The sequence below is a fragment of the Lissotriton helveticus genome, chromosome 7, assembly GCF_964261635.1.
Source record: "Lissotriton helveticus chromosome 7, aLisHel1.1, whole genome shotgun sequence".
NCBI classification, from domain to species: domain Eukaryota; kingdom Metazoa; phylum Chordata; class Amphibia; order Caudata; family Salamandridae; genus Lissotriton; species Lissotriton helveticus.
The window spans coordinates 1,892,721,924-1,892,745,416 of record NC_136068.1 but is presented as its reverse complement, the minus strand read 5'-3'; the positions used below and the strand labels follow the sequence as shown (position 1 = coordinate 1,892,745,416).

At 45.0% G+C, this 23,493-nt stretch overlaps 1 long non-coding RNA gene across 1 annotated transcript in view; it reads left to right on the top strand.

Moving 5' to 3' along the window:
* Positions 1–767: 767 nt before the first annotated feature.
* The window catches only part of LOC144770856 (uncharacterized), a 32,328-nt gene continuing 9,602 nt past the window's right edge, over positions 768–23,493 (top strand). The window contains exon 1 of the long non-coding RNA XR_013599054.1: positions 768–943. This is a non-coding gene — a long non-coding RNA (uncharacterized LOC144770856). The remainder of the gene's footprint in view (positions 944–23,493) is intronic.

Below are 23,493 nucleotides of genomic sequence, written 5' to 3'. Positions count from 1 at the left end.
CGTAATTTCCTCCTACAATTAGAGATGGTTAAGCCGAGATTTTTTGGGGCCTCTATGGGAGTATTTTGTGGATTTATAGCCTTTATTTCCATTATTAGAGCATGGTGGTCACTATCCAGTCGTGTTGGAATTTTAAAATCAATCATCCTATCCCAGGAGTTGGCATTTATTAAAATATAATCCAATATGGTCCCTCGCTTCTTGCTATAGAAGGTATAGCCATTAGATGAGTCTGAGCAAGATCTCCCATTACATACTCTTAAAGAATGTCTTAAAACCAGACAATTCAACTGAATTGCTAGGGGGGACCAGTATTTAACTAAAGGACAACTAGTTTCTGGAATTGCCAAAGAATGGTCCTCGACCCCATGGTTTTCCAGGGACAAGCCCTCAAGGGGCTCGAACTGACAATTGAATCCCCGCCAACAATAATCATTTGGTTTGGGTCTATATGGCATAGAAAATTAGATAAAATCTCTACCCTGGTAGATTCTTTACCCCTGGGAGTTGGTCTAGTGTATATATAAATTAGAATAACGGGAGGATTAGAGGGGAACTGTAATTTCACACAGAGAATATCAATGGAACCTGTTTCAATTTGTACAACCTTACATCCCAGATTAATCCCTATCCAGGTCATGAGCCCACCAGACAGCCTCCCTACTTTACCCTTTGTGGCCGGGATACTAAAAATAGTGTAACCTGGACTTCAGTTTCGTTTCCTGTAATGTGAGCAATTGCATAATCAGGAAGGGAGTTTTTCCCAGCAGCACTTTGGCAGCAGCCGTGTGAAGGTTGGATTTCCGATAAATTGTGCAACATGTTCCTGGAGGCGTGACAGTAAAAGGAGGATAAAAAGCCTCCAGCTGAAGGGGTGACTTTGTGGATCCAGAGACTCGTCTTGTCTGCACGCAGTCCTGCGCTGGAATTTAGTGAACCGTCGGTAAGTTGAACAAATTTTGTTTATTGTTGGTATTTTCCACATTTTCTTTGTCTTCATTTTTTTGTCCTTCGCTAGTGCTGCAAAATAATCCAAGCATTGCCCAGTGGGATTATGGAATCTATATGAAGATGAAGGGAGCAGACTGCAGGGGAGCAGGACACATGTGTTGACGGATTACTTTGGCTAACTCACTCATAGAATGACAAATAGGAAGTTAAGACATGATAACTATCAAAGTGCTCCACAGAGCATCAATTTAAGTCATGTTGAAGTTTACCATATAATGCAGTTAATGCTATAAGATAAGTAAATATTGTATCCACAAAATACAGAAAAAAAATGGAGGTGAAAAGAGAAGTCCAGTGACATAAACCATGTGACCTGCAGATGTTTGGTGTTCAGGGTGATGGCATAGTTGGGCTCTAGCCTCCTGATTGGTATCGCATGAGGGGCATCTATTGAGTGCCAACTCTGACTCATCAGGACTCTGTCAATGCTTAAGACATGTACTTGTTCAGAGTTAAATTCTCAGAACTGGATAATGTGGGTCTGATTTCTTATGTCGCTAATGTGTTCCAGCTCACATTTGACCTGGAACAAATAGCGCCACAATTATAAAAAAATAATCAGATTGGCACTGGATGATGTAAGCATAAAAATCTGAAGACCAGTTTATGTGTTTTCTTCTTTGCTCTGGGTAGACTGTACTCTCTACATTACTTCTATTATTGAAATATGTTCAATTCCCACACTTATTCAAGCCTACTGATGGATGAAGACTGGTGGTGGTGTCTCGTGCATTGAGATGCCCAGGTTCATTAAGCCCTAGTCTGTAGCTAGTTAACACGGGGAAATGTTCATCGTTATGATGTTATCCACTTTCCAAACGTTTGGAAATAGTTTTCCTGATGTTGCTAGATCCTTGGTTGAAAGTGGTATAAATCTGGTGATAGTCCTCTTGTTTGCTTTCCTTCTTACTTGGTCTTTCAAATCTCCATTTTGAATGGCGTGTTTGCGGATTCTGATTGTACGAAATTCTTGCTGCAGTTGCATCTGGTCCTGAGTAACTCCCCATCAGGAATACTGGAAAATTCAGACAATTAAAAAAGACATGGATGGGCACAGCAAAGCAACAGAATTAGACATGCACAACACAGAGCAATAGAAGCTGGCAGGTACAACAGAGCAGCAGAGATGTGCCTGAATGGCAGCATTGTCAGTCTTTATCTGCTGCAAAATGTTACATTTCTATCTCATACCAGTTAGGGTCTCAATTTAACGCTGTGAGTAAAGGTTTCATCCTCATTACCCATGCTATTAATGTTTACTGAATTCTAAAAAGCACATTTTATGAAACAGATGCAGTGGCTGACAAATGTGTACATTGAGAGTGAGTAGCATTGTCTGTGACTGATACATTATGAACAACTGGACAACTATGTTCTCTAAAGGAGCACACTGTACAAACGATAGGTTAACATTGACCACAAACAATATACTTGAGACCTGGCAGATGTTTTTTAATATATGAACATTACACATTTTCAAGAAGCAAATTAGGCCTATGATAGTTTATGTGGTATGTTACCTTTACCACATAGACTGCATCCCACAGTTAACTGCAATGCAGGTACCACAGGTAACTGATTGCTGGTAGAGGTAAAGGAAGGTAATGCTGATTTTAGGGTTTAAGGGTGGGTCAGGTAGAGGAAGATAAGGACATGCAAAAAGGAGGGTTTGAAAAATTAGAGAAAAGGGGAATCACCCCCGCAAAAAATACATATTTATGTGTGTGTAAAAAAAATACATATACTCAATTAGTTATAACCCGCAACCTATGGCACCTACAACTCGTGCCCCCGCCACACATAGTTTTCCCATCAATATTTTATTGCAAATGTGGCAGTGATAATATCAATGATGCCATAGAAGGTGTCATCAAAGATGTAATATGTGGAGTAATTAGCTGTGCATGGTGAGGTCACGAGGTATAGTTATCATATGGCATGAGTTATAGTTACTTAATTTAACCATAACTATAACTGCTGAATTTCCTATGGTATTTTAGCAGACATGTTAATATAACCAACGCTGTTGGCCGTGAGTAGCGGGGTTTAGCCACGGGGCCTGGCCTATGGCAAGGCCCGGCTGCCAACATTGCCCTATGCACCCAAACCCAATCTGCGCACAGCTGAAAAGTTTGGATCAGTGGGTAGTGTTTTTCCTTTTAATTTTCTCTGGTTCTGCTGAACCTTTGCAAATGTGCACAGGGGGCCGGTCTGAGACCTGCGGGTGGATCCACAGATCCATGTATTAAATGAAAAAAAACTAATTGGGCAATTTTTTGCCCATGTGGAGTCACTAAGGGCCCACTCTCTCTGTCCTATGGGGTACGGATACATTGTAACAGAAGGTTGTGTTGGCCCCTAAGGACCCTCAGGTCATCATTCCCCAACCTTGAGCTAGCATTGAGGCGCATTTCCAAAGTAGTGGAGTAAGGAGGTAGGGCCTTTGGCGAGTTGCAGGGCTTTATTTTTTAGTGAGTGGGTCCCCATGGTCCCCCTTTCCTGGTCCATTTTGGCCCTAGGGACCCCATCCCCTGGGGTATGTCCCTTGTGTCATTTTTTTAATGAAAAAAATGGGAGGGTTCCTTGCGGCCTTACTCCTGGTCCAATTTCTACCCAGGTAACCCATGCCTTGGGCCAGGCTTTCATTTTTGTTTTTTTATTCAAAGGGAGGAGGACTGAGTGGCCCACTGTCAGGTCATTTTTGTCCCTTGGGGCATGAACTTTTTTTTTAATTATCATTTTTTTAAACGGTGGAGTGCCCTCCTACCCAGGCTGAGTTCGGGACCAGGGACCCCAGAGCCAGGCTTTTGCTTTTTTCTTTAATGAGAGGGAGGCCTAATGGCCCCCTTCAGGGACATTTTGGTCCCTTGTCCCCATCCCCCAGTGACAGGCCTCTTTGCTGGGGACCGCAAGGGGTACCTGAAGGCCCCCGCAGTTCCTGCTGGCTGCCCGCCCCCTGCAGGAGCCAGCATTGCTTTTACACGCATGGAGCTGCTGAAATGCAGCTTCCTGTGTGTAAAAGCAAAGTGCTCCACTTTTAGCAAGCAAAATTCCCTCGTTTGCTAACACTGTTTTGCTATGGTATGGCAGGAGCAATGTCCAGAGGGTGGGCTCCCCGGACCTTGTTGGAGCCATCCCTGGGAAGTGGCGGTCCCCAGCACCATTTGGGGCTCCAGGAGGGGGGCATACACGACCCCCCTCCCACATTCAAACATTTCCCCGGAAAAGTGGTGAACCCCGGGGCTGGGGTCCATTGACCCCCTTCATTAATGTATTAGTGCCTTGGGGAGGTGTTGGTCCCTAGGGCAGTGGGGGCACATTACTTAATAAAACAGAATGCCACATGGAGGTGGCAGTCACTGGGGTAAGGGGGTCCACACCGCCACCCACACTATTGAAATTATCCGTGGGAGGTGATGGTCCCCTGGGCAGGGGGGTTCACTAGGCCCCCTCATTAATATTGAAATTAGCCCTGGGGAGGTGGTGGTTCCCGGAGCAGAAGGGGTCCACAAGACACCCCCATATGGTTTTAATCATCCCCAGAGACAGGTGGCAGTCCCCAGGACAGGGAGGTCCGCAAGGCCCCCATCACCTAATAAGAAATAGCACCGGGGAGGTGGCGGCCCCCAGACCTGCATTTGGGTCCATTGAGCCCACCCACATTCATAATGGAAATATCCCCGGGCACGTGGCAGTCCATGTGGCTTTGATAAGCCCTAGGAGAGGCCCCTGTGTACCCCCTCCTACAATTAGCATATGCACCTGGGAGCTGTCCCATCCGGGGGTTATTTTAAAGCATACAAAAATATTTTGCAGCCAATTCATGGATCCGCTGAAAAATTCCTGGTAGGCAGTCAATCAAATTTTAGTGGGGTTCAAAAGTCCAGTGCAAGGACTCGCGTCCCCAGACATCAATATTTTTTAAAGATCGATATATGAAAAACTACTGAATGGATTTACATCAAATCTCAAAAAGCACGCTTTTTGGACTAGCATTTAGCTTTCTGCCAAATTTGTCGTAATTCCGTTCAGCAGTTGGGGCTGTAGTCGTGTTAAAAAAAAAAAAAAATCCCTATACACTTAACATGGGGAAAACGCATTTTGGAGCCCCCGTTTTTTCTCAAACATTGCTCGAAGGATCACCCAGAGACATTCACTTCAGCAGCTGAACCAAAAAGGTCAAGTTTTTTGAAAATTTTCTGGAGATTCGTGAAGAGACACTATAGTGTTTGGCAAAACAAAAGCACTTTTCCAACAGAAACTTTGGTCCTAACTATGTTATGTTATGTTATAGGTATTTGTTTTGCGCACAGCTGCTCCAGCAAAGGAGCGTCCTGGCGCCAACTATAACTAGTTCAAATTCTCTTCAGCAATGCCAAGGAAAAAGGGGGGTCCCAAAAGCAAATTTCTCCATGCATTTCCCTTAGATGTCTTTAACCAGCGCTACGGCAAGATCTGCTGAATGGAATTACACCAAAGTTGGCAGGAGGCTAGATCTTGGTGGGCAGATTGTGCTTTTTTATGGATTGGTTTAAATTCATTCAGTAATTTTTGAGAAACGATGGTTCAAAACAATTTGTATATCTGGCTCTTTTCCATTGGGCCATCTCTTTCCCATGCGAGTCAGATTCCAGTGAGTACTCTGACAGGATGCCCATCAAAATGAGAACAATATCACTGGCAGCCATTACAGGACTCCGGGACATACTATGCATAAAATATCATAAGGGGGCAGGATAGGGATACTCTGCCCCCCTAGGCCCTGTGGGGGGAAGAACAGTGTTTTTTGCCATGCTAACGTGGGATCCCACAGTATCATGGCAATAGCATGAAGAAAATGCAGCTGCCCTTATATTTAATATGTATAGGTAATGGGGCATGAGTAGAGGCTCCTGTCCCAGCCCTTTATGGGCCCTGCAGGGTAATGTATATTAATGAAGGGTAAGGGGTCTGCATCCCCCTCCCTGAGCCAAAGTTGTGCCAAAAGATCCCATCCCCAGTGGCCGAGTAATAAAATAAAGTTTAGAGGCACATGCCCCCGCCTTCCTTAGGCCTATTTAGACCACAGAGACTCCATCTCCTGGTATCAAACAATAAATAGAAGGGGTAATAGAAGGAGAAGGGAAAGGGGTCACATGCCCCCCTCCCTGAGCATTAAAAAGGCCCCAGAGATCCCTTTCCCTTGGCCGTTACTTTCATTAAAAGAAAAGGGTCTTCCTCCAATTTTCCACCATTAATAACTATGCATCCATTTCACAAATCTCTATGCAACTTCCCTGACCTATTCCCTTTTCTACATAGGCAGACAATGGGAGGTTTTGCAGTGATTGGTCAAAGAGGACCAAAGATAAAAGGGCGGCCCCAAAACATTGTTCTACATTCTGTCCATCAACTGTGTTTTTTGCAATTTCATCCCGAGTGGGCTGGGGATGTTCAGACGTGAGTCCCAGGCTCTCCACACCACTGGAGTCAAGCTATCCAGGCTGATGAAGGCTGATAGCCAGAAACCGGTCCTTGGATGCTTGAGTCCGGTCTGGGAAAGACATGGCTTGGTAGTTCGGACTGGACTGTTCCCATGAGGCACAGGGTCAGAGCTGATTTGCATATAGCCAGTGTCTAACCCAGGGTGGTGCGGAGTGCAAACAAACGATGGATTTAGGCCCAGATCTTTGTACTGGGGTGAATGTATGACATTGTTCTACATTATGTCCATCAACTGTGTTTTTTGCAATTTCACCCCGAGTGGGCTGGGGATGTTCAGACGTGAGTGGCAGGCTCTCCACACCACTGGAGTCAAGCTATCCAGGCTGATGAAGGCTGATAGCCAGAAACCGGTCCTTGGATGCTTGATTCCGGTCTGGGAAAGACATGGCTTGGTAGTTCGGACTGGACTGTTCCCATGAGGCACAGGGTCAGAGCTGATTTGCATATAGCCCGTGTCTAACCCAGGGTGGTGCGGAGTGCAAAGAAAATATGGATTTAGGCCCAGATCCTTGTACTGGGGTGAATGTATGACATTGTTCTACATTATGTCCATCAACTGTGTTTTTTGCAATTTCACCCCGAGTGGGCTGGGGATGTTCAGACGTGAGTCGCAGGCTCTCCACACCACTGGAGTCAAGCTATCCAGGCTGATGAAGGCTGATAGCCTGAAACCGGTCCTTGGATGCTTGATTCCGGTCTGGGAAAGACATGGCTTGGTAGTTCGGACTGGACTGTTCCCATGAGGCACAGGGTCAGAGATGATTTGCATATAGCCAGTGTCTAACCCAGGGTGGTGCGTAGTGCAAAAAAACGATGGATTTAGGCCCAGATCCTTGTACTGGGGTGAATGTATGACATTGTTCTACATTCTGTCCATCAACTGTGTTTTTTGCAATTTTCACCCCGAGTGGGCTGGGTATGCTCAGACGTGAGTCCCAGGCTCTCCACACCACTGGAGTCAAGCTATCCAGGCTGATGAAGGCTGATAGCCAGAAACCGGTCCTTGGATGCTTGATTCCGGTCTGGGAAAGACATGGCTTGGTAGTTCGGACTGGACTGTTCCCATGAGGCACAGGGTCAGAGCTGATTTGCATATAGCCAGTGTGTAACCCAGGGTGGTGTGGAGTGCAAAAAACGATGGATTTAGGCCCAGATCCTTGTACTGGGGTGAATGTATGACATTGTTCTACATTCTGTCCATCAACTGTGTTTTTTGCAATTTCACCCCGAGTGGGCTGGGGATGTTCAGACGTGAGTCCCAGGCTCTACACACCACTGGAGTCAAGCTATCCAGGCTGATGAAGGCTGATAGCTAGAAACCGGTCCTTGGATGCTTGATTCCGGTCTGGGAAAGACATGGCTTGATAGTTCGGACTGGACTGTTCCCATGAGGCAGAGGGTCAGAGCTGATTTGCATATAGCCAGTGCCTAACCCAGGGTGGTGCGGAGTGCAAAAAAACTATGGATTTAGGCCCAGATCCTTGTACTGGGGTGAATGTATGACATTGTTCTACATTCTGTCCATCAACTGTGTTTTTTGCAATTTCACCCCGAGTGGGCTGGGGATGTTCAGACGTGAGTCCCAGGCTCTCCACACCACTGGAGTCAAGCTATCCAGGCTGATGAAGGCTGATAGCCAGAAACCGGTCCTTGGATGCTTGATTCCGGTCTGGGAAAGACATGGCTTGGTAGTTCGGACTGGACTGTTCCTATGAGGCACAGGGTCAGAGCTGATTTGCATATAGCCAGTGTCTAACCCAGGGTGGTGCGGAGTGCAAAAAAACGATGGATTTAGGCCCAGATCCTTGTACTGGGGTGAATGTATAACATTGTTCTACATTCTGTCCATCAACTGTGTTTTTTCCAAAACACGTTTGGGCACCATTGCATTTTTCATTAGACTTGTACTCGCGTTCAAAGCAAGGGTGGATTTCTATGACATTTGCCAGGATTGTAGATCATGGTGTGCAGATAATCCTTTTTGGTGTTACAGACGAGTATTTTTTCCATTATAAGGCATTTAATGTTAGTGATAACTGTAGCCGGAGTACGTTTGTACAATTTCTCAGTTGTTTGTGGAAGTACGGTAGTACATAGCGATGGCAAGGCATTAGGTGATTGGCTATATATATATATTTTGTGAATGTGCAGCGTACTACAATACTTCCATGGGAGTACTGAGGTACTTAAAATCAATTACAAAAAAATATATTAAATAATTTAAAATACATTGTACTGAAATATATTTTACAAATATAGTGTACTACAGTGTGCTCCCTATTTTTAACATATTCATATCTTCCCACAAAAAGTCTACAGAGTACTGCCATAATATCTATGAATTATGGCACTACTTAAAAAAATTAAATAAACATTTCTCCCTAAATTGCTGGAAGAATCTTTAGAAAAAGTATAAACACATTTCTCTACCTATTACTAATTTAATAATATGTTAATAGAAAGGAAACAACAATACAACTTACTACTTACCTTCATTTAAGACCCTATGCCAGAATGGTGTGAAACATAGATTGCAGATCACACCCAAAGTACAGTTAAAGTGACAAGGCTGCCTTTTATGTTTGGGAAAAACAGCCATCAGCCAACTGCATATGGCCTTCTGATCTGCATGTAGGGTAAGGTTAAATTACCACAGAATACTGTGGCACATTATATAATTAAGTATTTTATAACTCATAAGTTTAACACTACTTACACTATTCACACATGTTACCAATAATTACTATTTACACATCACAATGTATATTCCTGCCACATTACATCCGTGTACGAACATACAGTTTCTTGTCACATATGTTTTTATCACCACATGCCATACTAAGCCACTCCAGTCTACACTATTACACTCTACACAACTCCACTCTATGTCACTCCACTCTACGCCAATCCATTCTATGCTAATCCACTGTAGGCTACTCCACCCTACCCCACTCTGCGTTTGACTACTCCAATCTAACCTTCTCCACTCTCCACTCCACCTCTCGACAACACTCCATTCTATGCCTTGCCACAGTACACTTTTACACAGTATGACCTGAGTCTCCAACACTACACTATACAATACTTCACTCTACAATACTCTGTTCTAAGGAGTTTCACTTTACAACCCTCCATTTCATGCCACTCCACTTTACACCCCTCCACTCAACATTACTCCAGTCTATGCTTTTCCACTGTGCACCACTACAATGTACATCACTCTACTGCACAGCTTTCCAAACTTTTCCTGTTGGGGACACACTTTTTAGAGATGCATCATTTTGGCACACAGTAAGGCAGTGTGGCGAGCATGCGTAGCATAGCAAGCCCGAACCACCTAAGGGGGATTCGGGGGGGTTCTCACTCACTCTGTATGTCTCCTTCTCTCTCTCTCTCTCTCTCTCTCTCTCTCTCTCTCTGTCTCCCTCTCTCTGTCTCCCTCTGTCTGTATCAGTGTGTCTCCCTCTGTCTTTCTACCTCCCTCTGTCTCTCTCCGTCTCTCTCGCTCCCTCTGTCACCCTCCTTCCTCTGTCACCCTCCTCCCTATGTCACTCTCACTCCCTCTGTCACTCTCACTCCCTCTGTCACTCTGACTCCCTCTATCACTTTGACTCCCTCTGTCACCCTCCTCCCTATGTCACCCTCCTCCCTCTGTCACCCTCCTCCCTCTGTCACTCTGACTCCCTCTGTCACTCTGACTCCCTCTGTCTGACTCCCTCTGTCTGACTCCCTCTGTCTGACTGACTCCCTCTGTGTGACTGACTCCCTCTGTCTGACTCCCTCTGTCACCCTCCTCCCTCAGTCACCCTCCTCCCTCTGTCACCCTCCTCCCTCTTTCACCTTCCTCCCTCTGTCATCTGACTCCCTCTCTCACCCTGACTCCCTCTGTCACTCTGACTAGCTCTGTCAGACTCCCTCTGTCTGACTTCCTCTGTCTGACTCCCTCTGTCTGACTCCCTTTGTCTGTCTGACTCCCTCTGTCTGTCTGACTCACTCTGTCTATCTGACTCCCTCTGTCTGTCTAACTCCCTCTGTCTGTCTGACTCCCTCCCACCCGCTCTTTGTATCCATCCCTCTGTATCGTCTGTCTCCCTCCCTCCCTCCCTCCCTCTGTATCCGTCCCTCTGTATCCATCTGTCTACCTCCCTCCCACTCTCTGTATCTGTCTGTCTCCCTCCCTCCCGCTCTCTGTATCCGTCCCTCTGTATCCATCCCTCTGTATCAGTCCCTCTGTATCTGACCCTCTATATCCATCTCTCTGTATCCGTCTGTCTCCCTCTGTCTGTCTCCCTTTCTCTCTCTTACTCTCTCTCTCTGTCTTCCTCTCTCTGTCTCCCTCTGTATCCCTCTGTCTCCCTCTGTCTGTATCAGTCTGTCTCCCTCTGTCTGCCTACCTCCCTCTGTCTCTCTGTCTCTCTTGCTCCCTCTGTCACCCTCCTCCCTCTGTCACCCTCTGTCACCCTCCTCCCTCTGTCACTCTGACTCCCTCTGTCATTTCGACTCCCTCTGTCACTCTGACTCCCTCTATCACTCTGACACCCTCTGTCACCCTCCTCCCTCTGACTCCCTCTATCACTCTGACTCCCTCTGTCTGACTCCCTCTGTCTGACTCCCTCTGTCTGACTGACTCCCTCTGTCGGACTGACTCCCTCTGTCGGACTCCCTCTGTCACCCTCCTCCCTCTGTCACCCTCCTCCCTCTGTCACCCTCCTCCCTCTGTCACCCTGACTCTCTCTGTCACTCTGACACCCTCTGTCAGACTCCCTCTGTCAGACTCCCTCTGTCTGACTCCCTCTGTCTGACTCCCTCTGTCTGTCTTACTCCCTCTGTCTGTCTGACTCCCTCTGTCTGTCTGACTCCCTCCCGCTCTCTGTATCCATCCCTCTGTATCCGTCTGTCTCCCTCTTTCCCGCTCTCTGTATCCGTCCCTCTGTATCCGTCTGTCTCCCTACCTCCCACTCTCTGTATCCGTCCCACTGTATCCGTCTGTCTCCCTCCCTCCAGCTCTCTGTATCCTTCCCTCCCGCTCTCTGTATCCCTCCTTCTGTATCCGTCCCTCTGTATCAGTCCCTCTGTATCCGTCCCTCTGTATCCGTCGCTCTGTATCCGTCTGTCCCACTCCCTCCCGCTCTTTGTATCCGTCCCTCCCGCTCTCTGTATCCGTCCCTCTGTATCCGTCTGTCTTCTTCCCTCCTGCTCTCTGTATCCGTCCCTTTGTATCCGTCCCTCTGTATCCGTCTGTCTCCCTCCTCCCGCTCTCTGTATCCTTCCCTCTGTATCCGTCCCTCTGTATCCGTCCCTCTGTATCCGTCTGTCTCCCTCCCTCCTGCTCTCTGTATCCTTCCCTCTGTATCTGTCCCTCTATCTCACTCTGTCTCCCTCCCTCCCTCTGTATCTTTCCCTCTGTATCCGTCCCTCTGTATCCGTCCCTCTGCCTGTGACCCTCTGTCACCTCACCCCAGCTTGCCGGGCACACACACAGCCACATAGAGTACTTTGCAGGTCTTTAAAAGACCATTTACTTGTTAATGGGGCTTTGTTGTGAATTGCCAGCCCCCAGAGAGCAGAGTGTCTCAGGAGTCCGCGCTGCTGCTGCGGACTCCGAGACACTTTCAAAGGAATGCCTCCTAATTAGCAGCAGTTATGTGCTAAGTGCCCTTAATACTGGAATCATTTTCTGGGCCCCAATTCTTACAGCTGTCATTAATGCCAGGATCGTAGTGGGCACCCCTAAGTCCTGGGGAGCATCTACTATCATCCCTGTATATAAAAAGGGTGACAGAACAAAAGCGGCTTGTTACAGACCAATTTCTCTGATAAACTCAGTTGCAAAGGTTGTGGGGGGGATCCTTTTAAACCGGCTGAACGCGTGGGCCAAACATAACAATATATTGACCCCCGTCCAGTATGGATTCAGACCAGGTCATGCTACAACTACTCAATGTCTGAATCTATATTTAATCTGTGGGAAATACACTCAAGCCAGAGAAGGAACATTATACATGGCCTTCATGGACCTTTCCTCGGCCTTTGATTGTGTCGACAGGAGTAAACTCTGGGAAGTATTGCAGAATATGGGTGTTGAAAATAATTTGATCAACTTCTTGGCTGACCTCCACAACGACACTCGTGCCAATGTTCGTTACACAAAAGATCTGAAAGTAACGAGAGACTTTAAAATTAACCGGGGGGTCAGGCAGGGCTGTATTTTAGCACCTTTTCTTTTTAACTTATATATAAATGGTCTCGAAGAACACCTTTTAAAAATTGACACGGATTATCCTCGCATTGGGAAAAAGGGCGTGCCGGTTCTGCTATACGCGGACGATGCCGTCCTTTTTATCCAGAACAGCACTTGGACTTCAAAAACTATTGGACTCCTTTCTTCAATTTATGACTTCACGTGGCCTGAGTATCAACAACTCCAAATCTTTTGTTATGACGGTAGGCTCAGCTCCGAAAAAACGTTATCCCCTCTCAGTTAACGGGGAAAACATACCGTCAACAAAAACTTTTTCATACCTAGGAGTGCTGTTTGATCACAAACTTACTTGGGGCCCAGCCATAATTAAAAAGAAAGGTGAAGTCCTAAGGACCAACAGCGGGATTATGGATTTTGCACGCAAAATGGGTAACACTCCAGTGTCCGCCGTAATGAAGCTCTACCAAGCAAAAAGCGTGACGGTTGCCTGTTACGGAAGTGAATTATGGGGCTTCTTACCAGCAGACGACCTTGTAACTCTTGAAAATAACTTCCTGAAACAGGTCCTGAGTTTACCTAAAAGTACTGCAAACTTCTCCATTCATGAGGAACTAGGCACATCGCACCTAGGAGATAAAATTGCTGTCAATCCTCTGCTCTGTTGGATGCATTGTTGGCTCAATCCTTCAATACCACTGACCCATATCATTCTCGCTGAAGCCCTCACCTGGGAAGGGCAACTCAAGATACCTTGGCTGAAATACATTAGAAATTGCTGTAAAGATCTGGGCAGGTTGGATCTTTACCTAACACCTCAGCATATTATTAAGAAAGATGTAAACTCTGTAAAGGATATTTTCCTACTAAATCGACATCTTGATAGGGAAGAAATTGAGTTAAAGAAGGCCAGCGTAAGGAGCCATATTTTAACTAAGACTTGTGTGCGCTCTGAACCATATTTATCCTGGAACATATCCAGACATGAGCGCTTCTTGCTGAGCAGATTCCGCTTTGGTATATATCATCTGTTGCTAGCTGTACCGAGCGGAGCCCATAGAGGTCAAGTGCTGCCACCTTGCGGCTGCGACAACAAGTCTCCGCAAGACTTGGCTCACTTTTTATTCCTGTGCACCTTCTATTCGAGACCACGAAGTATGTTTTTAAAACCCTTGCTTAAAAAGTTGAACTTTGTGCAAATTAAGCCAGCACTTTTATATCTTCAAATGTTACATGGCGATAGCACTTTTTTCACTTGTAAGTTTTTAAAAACAGCCCTGAAGTTTAGACTAAGTATGGAAGGTTGATCCCAAGATGTACTGTATCATACAAGTAATTATGTCCCAAAAAAAAAGTACACTCATATTGGTTTACAGCATATTTTTTAGTCTTTCGTGATTGCCCTTTTTTATATGTCTGTTGCATCCTTTTTATAAATGAATTGTATATATATGTATTTTATGTGCTTTTATGACTGCACCTGTTGACAGTCGAATAAAGATAATTTTGATTTGATTTGATTTGATACTGGAATCATCCTGCGACACACCCACCATTTGCAGGCGACACAGTACTGTGTCGGGACACACAGTTTGGAAAATTATGCTCTACTGTGTGCCACTTCAATGTATGCTACTCCACTGTACCTCACTCCACTCTATGATACTCCAAAGTACATCTCTCGACTCTACGCCACTCCACCCTACCCTTTTCCGGTGCACGCTTCCCCTAATGTACACCACTCCACTCTATGCTACTCCACTGATTGCCTCTCTACTTTACGCCACTCCAGTCTACCCCTTTCTAGTTTACACTATTTCACTGCATGCTATTCTACTCTATGTCATTCCCCTACACCCTTCTCCAGTGTACATGTTCCACTGTACTCCAGTCCAGTCCACTGTACCTCACTCGAGTCTATGACTGTCCATTCTAAACAACTCTACTCCCGACCACTGCACTATATGCCACTCCACTCCACTCTATACTATTCTACTTCATATTACACCATTACATTGTACACTACTCCACTGTACGCTATACAACTGTATGCGTCTTTACTTTACAACTCTCAATAATGTGTAACATCAGTGTATGCCACCTCACTGTACGCCAATCCATGCTACACTATTCTATTTTATGGAACATCACTGAACAAAACTCCACCATATGCTATTCCATTCTACATTACTCTACTCTGCACTATTCTACTGTACGTAACTCCAGTCTATGCAACTCAACTCAACACTATTCCACTCTACGCTACTCTACTGTATCCCACTTCACTGTATGCGTCTCCACTATACGCTATTCCACTCTATGCCACTCCACTCTATACCACTCCACTCTCACCACTCCACTACGTGCTATTCCACTGTAAGGCACTCCACTGTATTCAACACCACTCCACTTTAGCCCACTCTACTCTTTGCCACTGCACTCTATGCTATTTCACTGTATTCAACTCCACTCTATGCCACTCTACTGTATGTTTCTCCACTCTACTAAACTCTATTGTACTACACTCCACACAACTGCACTTTATGCCACTACGCTCTATAGCACATGTTACCAGTCCACTGTAGCACACTGTACTACACTCTAGTCAACTCTAGCTGACTACACTATACATCACTGTATACCACTCTATGCTACTACACTATTCTACACTCTATAAAAGTGTCACCCCCTCTGCAACATTGCATACTGCTCCACTGTGCAACATATCACTCCACTCTATGACACTTTACTGTATGCTACATTGTACTACACTCCACATCACTGTATTATACGAGACGCCACTCCACTACATGACACTTTAGTTCACTCCACTCTATGCCACTCCACTCTACTACACTGTACGTCAGTTTAGCTAACTGTACACCACTTGCAACACTACAATGTACGCTGCTCCACTCTACAACTCTCTATAGTACTGTTTTAAAACTGCACTTTGCAAGACTCTATTACACTCTGTGCCACTGTACAACACTGTACTACACTGTGTGCCCCATAAACTGCACTCTACAACACTCTACTCCACTCTAAGCCATTCTAAGATACTTTACTTAACGCTATGCCAGTGGACTCCACTCGACAACATTACAATCAACGATACCCCACTATGCAGCACTCAACAGTACTATCTGACACACCACTCCACTGTACTACATGGCACTACACTGTACAATACTCCAGTTCACTGTATGACACACCATACCAAGCCACTCCACTATAAAATATATTACTCCACAATATGCACCTCCTCTCCCCTCTACAGTAGTCCACTCCACATAACTTTATGGCACTCACTACACCGTATAACAATCAAATAAATGGCACACAACACTATGATTTGAAACACATTTTTACTTAAAAATGCAAACAATTCATATGTGTTATAAAATAAAAACAAATGTTAAGGCTAAATTATAGTTAGGAAAACATAATGTATTCTTTATATACAAACCCAACTTAACCTCTTAACTGCAGGGCCTCCCTAACCCCCCATCCCACACCCTCCCACACCAGTGCTGTGCCCATTTCTGGCTATTTAAGTTAGTTCATAGTTCATGGTTAAGGCTGCATAACATTTTTCCCACATAAGGTGTCCATGCAAAATGTGTGTCCTTTTTCCCAACATCCTGTGGATTCTAAAGGAACTCAGGGTTTGTGGCTTTCCCTGGAGGAGACTGGGATTATAGGCAAAATATAGCTATATTTTGAGTTGGAGGAAAATAGGAAACACGTGCTCTGGATAAAAGTGTCTGTTTTTCCCCTAAAAGTGGCATCAATGAACGGGTTTCCCAGCTCAATTTAGCATCTTCCCAGCTTACAAGAAAATGCACCGTTAAAAAAAAAAAAACAATTTTTTTACCACCGATTTGGCATTTTTCAAAGAGATAGCCAATTCTTCCCAATTTTCTGTGTACTCGACCTATTTCCAATTTGTGGTGAAAACTAGTGTGAAATCCCTAGGTGATGCAAAAAAGCTTTAGATCCCTGAAAGGTATAAAGAATTTCAATTCAGCATGGGTCATAGGTATTGATCCCTCGATATTTTACCAATGAAAAGAACTATTTATATGAAGAGACATTGAAAGTGAAAAGATAAAAACGGCCAATTGTGACAATGTTTTCAACTGTAAATTTTTGCTAAAAAGAGTGATTTACAAAAGCAATATTCCATTACGTCCACTAGACCCTTCTGGTTGCTGGAATATATATAGTGTTGGAAGGTTCTTTAAGAACCCAAGATACCAGAGCCAACAACTGTACTGCACCATACAATAGTATTTCATTGTGTACTGAGTGTAGACAATTCATATGTTGAAACATGTAGAATGAAAACTCAGTATTAAGGAAACCTATCAATTTCGGAAATGGGCACAAGATATGGAGTTTAGGGGCAGTGGTTATTTGTACATCTCTGAATTTGTGGAAAACCGTACCAGCATATGATTAGGACATTTTTCAGGATGTCTTTTTTCTTACACATTGGCTTATATTTGAAAGGCACGAATGCTGTGAAATCCAATTGGTAATAACATTACAAATGTTCTACTATTCTGTGCTTCCACACATCTTCGAATAAAAATGGTATCTCACTTGTGTTGGGAGGCATAGTGCCCGTGAGTGGAAACGTTGCAAAACTCACCATGGATGCATCACATTTTTTCACTGAAAACTGACCCTTTTGTTGAAAAGTGTGTATGTGTGAAGTTTGAGGTCTAGCTTGGTCAGCACCTAGGGAAATTTAGCAAACGTGCACACTTTTGAAAACTAGACACCTCTGAGAATCGAAAGTGGGGTGATTTGCATGGATCTTAACAGGATTATTTACACAGACTGTCTTGCAAACCTCAAACTTTGACTAAAATAAAAAAAACTTCTCACATTTCTGTGATGGAAAGTTTTGGAATCTGTATGTCCACACATTTCTTTCCACCAAGCAGTAAGACCATTTGTTTCCTAAATGCCCCCTGGAATATGGTCGAGCCCACCAGCATGCCACTATTAAAGTTGGTTAGGGTTATACATAAAAAAGAGGTTTTCTCCTCTTCCCACCTCTGAAGGCAGTGGCAACTCATATACATACAGTTTCCATTTTCTATTCTCAGAGACTGCATACCTGTGTGCGTATTAGAGATGTGTCAGGAATATACACCATGTGTATAAATGGTAATTATTGGTAGTATTTGTGAAAAGTGTTAAAGCTGTAATTGTAAAAGAAATCTGTTATATAGTGTGCTGTGGTTTGCTGCTGTACGTTTGTGGTATAAAGAGGTACATGCAGATGAGAAGTCAGTATATATTGGGTTAATGGCTGTGTTTACCAAAGGTAAAAGGCAGCCATGTAGTTATTAGCAGAGTCTGGCTGCGTTCTGCTTGTCACTGCATTCTGGGCAATGGTCTTTGATATAGGTAAGTATTAGGTTTTATTATTGTTCATTACCTAGTACCAATTTATTAACGTGGTCATAGGTAGAGAAATGTATTCATAATGTTCAATATATTTTTATGGCACTTTACATAGAACTGCACATTTTTTACGAAAGGTTTTAAGTAGCTCTGTGATTTGTTCATAACCATGGCCCTCGATAGATTTTTTGTGCATATTTAAATATATATTTAAAATACACTGTAGCATATTATTTTTGAAATATGATGTATTACCATTTTTTTTCATTTTTTAACCACTGTACTCTGTACATTTAAAAACAAATATAGGAACTTAAAAACAGTGTTCAGTATCTATCACTACTTTAATACAGTAGTAAAAGGGAGAACAAAAATATCAAACCTAATATTTACCTATATGAAATTAAATGAAATGAAATGAAAATATAATTTGTAAAGCGCTGCGGCTCCCCTCAGGCGTCCAGGCGCTAAGACTAAAAAGAGTGCCATCAGATGAAAACAGAGGGTTCTGATTACTGAAACAAAAAAGTTTTAAAATGTTTCCGGAAGCTGGATAGATTGGAGTTATTTCTCATGTGCAGAGGGAGGGTGTTCCATAGCTTTGATACATTATAAGTGAAGGAACGGCCTCCTGCTCTGGCTCTAAAGATTCTAGGAGTCTTAGCCAGAGATGCAGACGAAGAGCGAAGCACTTTATTGGGCTGATAAGGGGAAATCAAGGAGCGATTGATTTCTGGGCCCACTTTCCAGAATGCAGGATGAGCAATGCACAGAGATTTAAATTTTACTCTGTCCCTGACTGGCAGCCAGTGCAACGTTCTTAGCCCAGCTTTTATTGAAGTTCTTCGTGGGACTCCAAGTAATGCACGGGCCGCACAGTTTTGAGTGCGTTGCAGTTTTTGTAGGGTGTAGTCCGGTGCTCCAAGATAAAGGGTATTACTAAAGTCCAGGCGGGATTGAACGAGGCCCTGTACAATTATCTGCTTGGCCTCAAATGGGAGAAGGGGAAGGATTTTTTTTATCACCCTAAGGAGGCCAAAGCAGGTGGCCGCCACCTTGGTGGCCTGTGTATTGAAGCTCAACGACTTGTCTAGCCATACCCCCAGACTTTTGATGTTATCTCTGGGGGCAGGGACCGCACCCATACTCACGGGCCATAACAGCTCCAAAGTAGAAGGGGCTGCCGGGCCCAAGAGCATGAGCTCGGTCTTGTCGTCATTGAGCTTCAAACAGGAGCTCATCATCCAGCTCTTCACCTCCTCTAGACACACTGCTAAATTAGGCGGTGATTGGAGGCCACTCTTCTGCACAAGGGAGACCACCAGCTGGGTGTCGTCCGCATAGAAAATGATGTTAATACCGTGCGGATGAACAATCCCAGCCAGTGGTCTCATATATGCATTGAAGAGCGTAGGGCTCAGAGACGAGCCCTGAGGAACTCCACATCCCAAAGGCCTGCTCGACGAGACGGATGTGCCGTCAAAGACCTGGAAGGATCTATCAGTTAAAAAAGACTTGAACCAAGCCAGGGCTTCTCCGGCCACTCCTAGGTCGGCAAGACGGTTCAACAGAATAGTGTGATGAACCGTATCAAAAACGGCACTCAGATCGAGGAGGATCACTGCCACTGACCCCCCTCGATCCAAGATCCGCCTCGCCTCCTCTGCCACAGCCAATAACGCAGTCTCTGTCCCATGTTTGGGGCGAAAGCCCGTCTGGGAAGCATTGAGGAGATGATTTTCCTCGAGGAATTTTGTCAGGATAGTATTAATGTGCTTCTCCAAGATCTTAGTTGCCCATGGGAGCAGAGAGATCGGGCAGTAGTTACTAGGGTTGGCTGGGTCAAGGGCAGATTTTTTCAGCAAGGCCCGTACCATTGCATATTTCCATGCCACAGGTACCATCCCACTCAGAATGGAGGAGTTCAACAACTCCATGAGAGTGGGGAGAATCGTTTTGCTGGCCAACACCAGCGAGCCCAGAGGAGCAGGGTCACACGGAGAACCAGATTTTGTTTGTTGTGCTAGAGACTCCAATGTTTCCGAATTCAGCAAGGGGAAGGAATCTAGCTTATTTTGAGAGGGGATTACTATGTCGGGAGCCGAATCAGAGCATTGGATGGATAGTTCAGTGACAATCGTCGCAATTACAAAAGATCGGATCTAAGAGATGGCCTTTTTCATGCGTTGGCGAGGGAACTAATTGCTCTAATTGAATGGCGGCCAAACTCGACATCATCTCTAGAGCCGTGGGGTCCGACAAACTATCAAAATGAACGTTAAAATCTCCAAGTAAGGTAAAATTTGAGGGAGAGGTAACCAGATCGGATGCCACCGATAGGAGAGATGTATTAAATTGTCCGATGGTTCCGGGGGGACAATAAATGAGAATACCAGTAAAACTGGTGTTAGGGGAAAACTCGATCACAAAGGGCAGACTTCACAATCCTCAATCTCCTCCGTCAGGCAGCGGCAAACATAGCTGTCTTTATAAATGATCGCAAGTCCACCGCCTTTACCCTGAGATCGGTCTGACCGCGCTATCTGGTAACCAGGAATAATGGCCTGCACCAGATCCAGTTGAGAATCTTGACTCAGCCAAGTTTCGGTCAAGAAGATCGCATCCGGTGTAAGTTCTTCTAATAGCAAGGAGATTTCTAGACAATGCTTAGGAAGGGACCTACAGTTAAGCAGAAACATGGAGTAAGCTTTTACCTCTGACCTGGTAGTAGTAGTCGTAATTAACTCCGTTTTGCAGTGCGGGCAGCGGCGAGGAATCTCCAATGGATGTATGGAGTTGCCACAACTAGGTAACACACGTGGGCAAATCTGATATAGGAGGCTCGCGCTATATGACCTCCTCTCTCCCACAAAAAGACCAGGGGAGGTGGCCCCTGGACCCGGTAGGGCGCTGACGGGCGCAGACGGGCTTGCCTTTGGCGCGCCTTTGGCGCGCCGCCGGCGCGGACGGGGAACCATATCCCTATATCCGGTTTGAGGAGGGCGTGAGTCAGCCAGCAGCTGCAGCGCCACCCTTCCCTCACCCAAGATGGCTGCTATAACCCTTTCTCCCCGAGCGTCACGAGATGGAAATGTGCACTGGGGATCGGGGTTCGAGGGGGCATAGAAATGTGCAAAAAAGTTATTATTCAACTAGTCAGTGCACACTATACAATTAATAAAAGTACAGGTTAAAACAGAATATTTGTTAAAAAACGAGCAGCAGAGCCCCTGGCTTCCGCCTCAGGGGTGAGACACTAATAAAGTCAGCGCGCTGCGCTGTCAGCCTGGTTAAGTACTCTGGGAGGGCGGGAGGCGGCCAGCAGCTGCAGCACCACCCTTCCCTCACCCAAGATGGCCGCTACAACCCTTTCTCCCCAAGCGTCACAAGATGGATATGCGCGCTGGGGATCGGGGTTCGAGGGGGCATAGAAATGTGCAAAAAAGTTATTATTCAACTAGTCAGTGCACACTATACAATTAATAAAAGTACAGGTTAAAACAGAATATTTGTTAAAAAATGAGCAGCAGAGCCCCCGGGTTCTGCCTCAGGGGTGAGACACGAATAAAGTCAGCGCGCTGCGCTGTCAGCCTGGTTAAGTACTCTGGGAGGGCGGGAGGCGGCCAGCAGCTGCAGCGCCACCCTTCCCTCACCCAAGATGGCTGCTACAACCCTTTCTCCCCGAGCGTCACGAGATGGAAATGTGCGCTGGGGATCGGGGTTCGAGGGGGCATAGAAATGTGCAAAAAAGTTATTATTCAACTAGTCAGTGCACACTATACAATTAATAAAAGTACAGGTTAAAACAGAATATTTGTTAAAAAACGAGCAGCAGAGCCCCCGGCTTCCGCCTCAGGGGTGAGACACTAATAAAGTCCTCAAGGCATAATCCAGAACACAACCAAAGTATACCTAAAAACAACATTGTTGTCTTTAACTTTTGTAAAGGCAGTCATTAGCCAATGTCCATCTTGCTTTATAGTTCCTAGGCATCACCAGGACCTGTGCATTTTGGATGACACAAACTGAGGGCTCGGTGTCTAGACCCCTTCCGGATATCCCCACAGGATATGTCAGCCATTAGACCAGCTAGCTCTACAGTGCCACTACCACCCCCCTGTGCGTTACAGTGGTATAGGTAGTTTCTGGCAACCACTGAACATGACAACTCTGATTCCTCAGGGATCGTAGAAAACAGCACAGTACTTTTCGCTCAGTCACTCATGCTCACGTATTCTCAGAAAATGCACAGGATGGCGATTAGGAAATTTCAATAAGTATTTATTGGTCCAGCGTCACTCTCGTGTAAAACATGTTTGCTGCGACAATCAGGAGATAGAAGCATACAAAAGAGATTGATAGTACCAATAAAGTAAATAGTAGACACATTCTACCATAGTGCTAATAGGATGAAAATAAGCAGTTCAGCTAAAAACATTGGCACATGCATATTCCTAAAAGGCAAGCCCTAAGTAATTTGCCTAAATTTACCTAGCCTATATATGTGGGAGTAGCATGTATATGCGTATATGTATGTATTATATATAGCCAAGAAACCCCTAGGGAGGAACCATCCCCCTCATCTGATGGTAGTGAACAAAGGACCGTGACTCTGCTTCGAGGATGACACCCCGCAAGGGATGTCAGACCGCTACATGTCGAAGATTCAGCATGCAGGACCTCGTGTCACCTTGGAAGGAATTCTCCTCGAATTTGAAGGGGAAAATAAGATTCTTATTTACTAGAAAGGTCACTCCGGGTTTCTTGTAGAATTGATATGTTTTGAAAGCAATCGTAAATGTTTGTCCCAAAATATGCGATCATACACAACGGGCTGTTGGCCAAAGATAAAAAAAAAGTGGTGACCTTTATACAGAATAATTATGCTGTGTCTGAGGGCATGTTTATGTACGTCAGGTACAGGGATTATGATAGCATACTAGGAGCCTGGGGTTGAAGAGGCAAGAGCAAGCTACTAGGTAAAAGGTCACCTGTTCAGAACCGTTACTGTTGTGTGGATGGGACAATGTATGTAAATAGGGGTATACATGGCAGGAATGACCTAAAGGACATGACAATCGAGTCACTCTTTGACACACACATAAAGTTTGGCAGGATCTCCTCACACACCTGTCAGGCAGGTGTATGAAGGCATCCCATCAACCTTGATGTGGGTATCAAAGTGTGACTAAACAGACAAAGAGAACATAATAAGAAACCATGGAACCTAGTCAAAACTCTGGTGGCCCTGTTGCTGAAATAGGCATTGGAGACTGGCTCAACCTTGAGACCCTAAGCCTCTAGTCCCCCTCTTTGAAGAGTGCCCATTGGTTTTGTTGTGTAGTCATTAGCCAGTCACATAATGACTTGTCATCAGG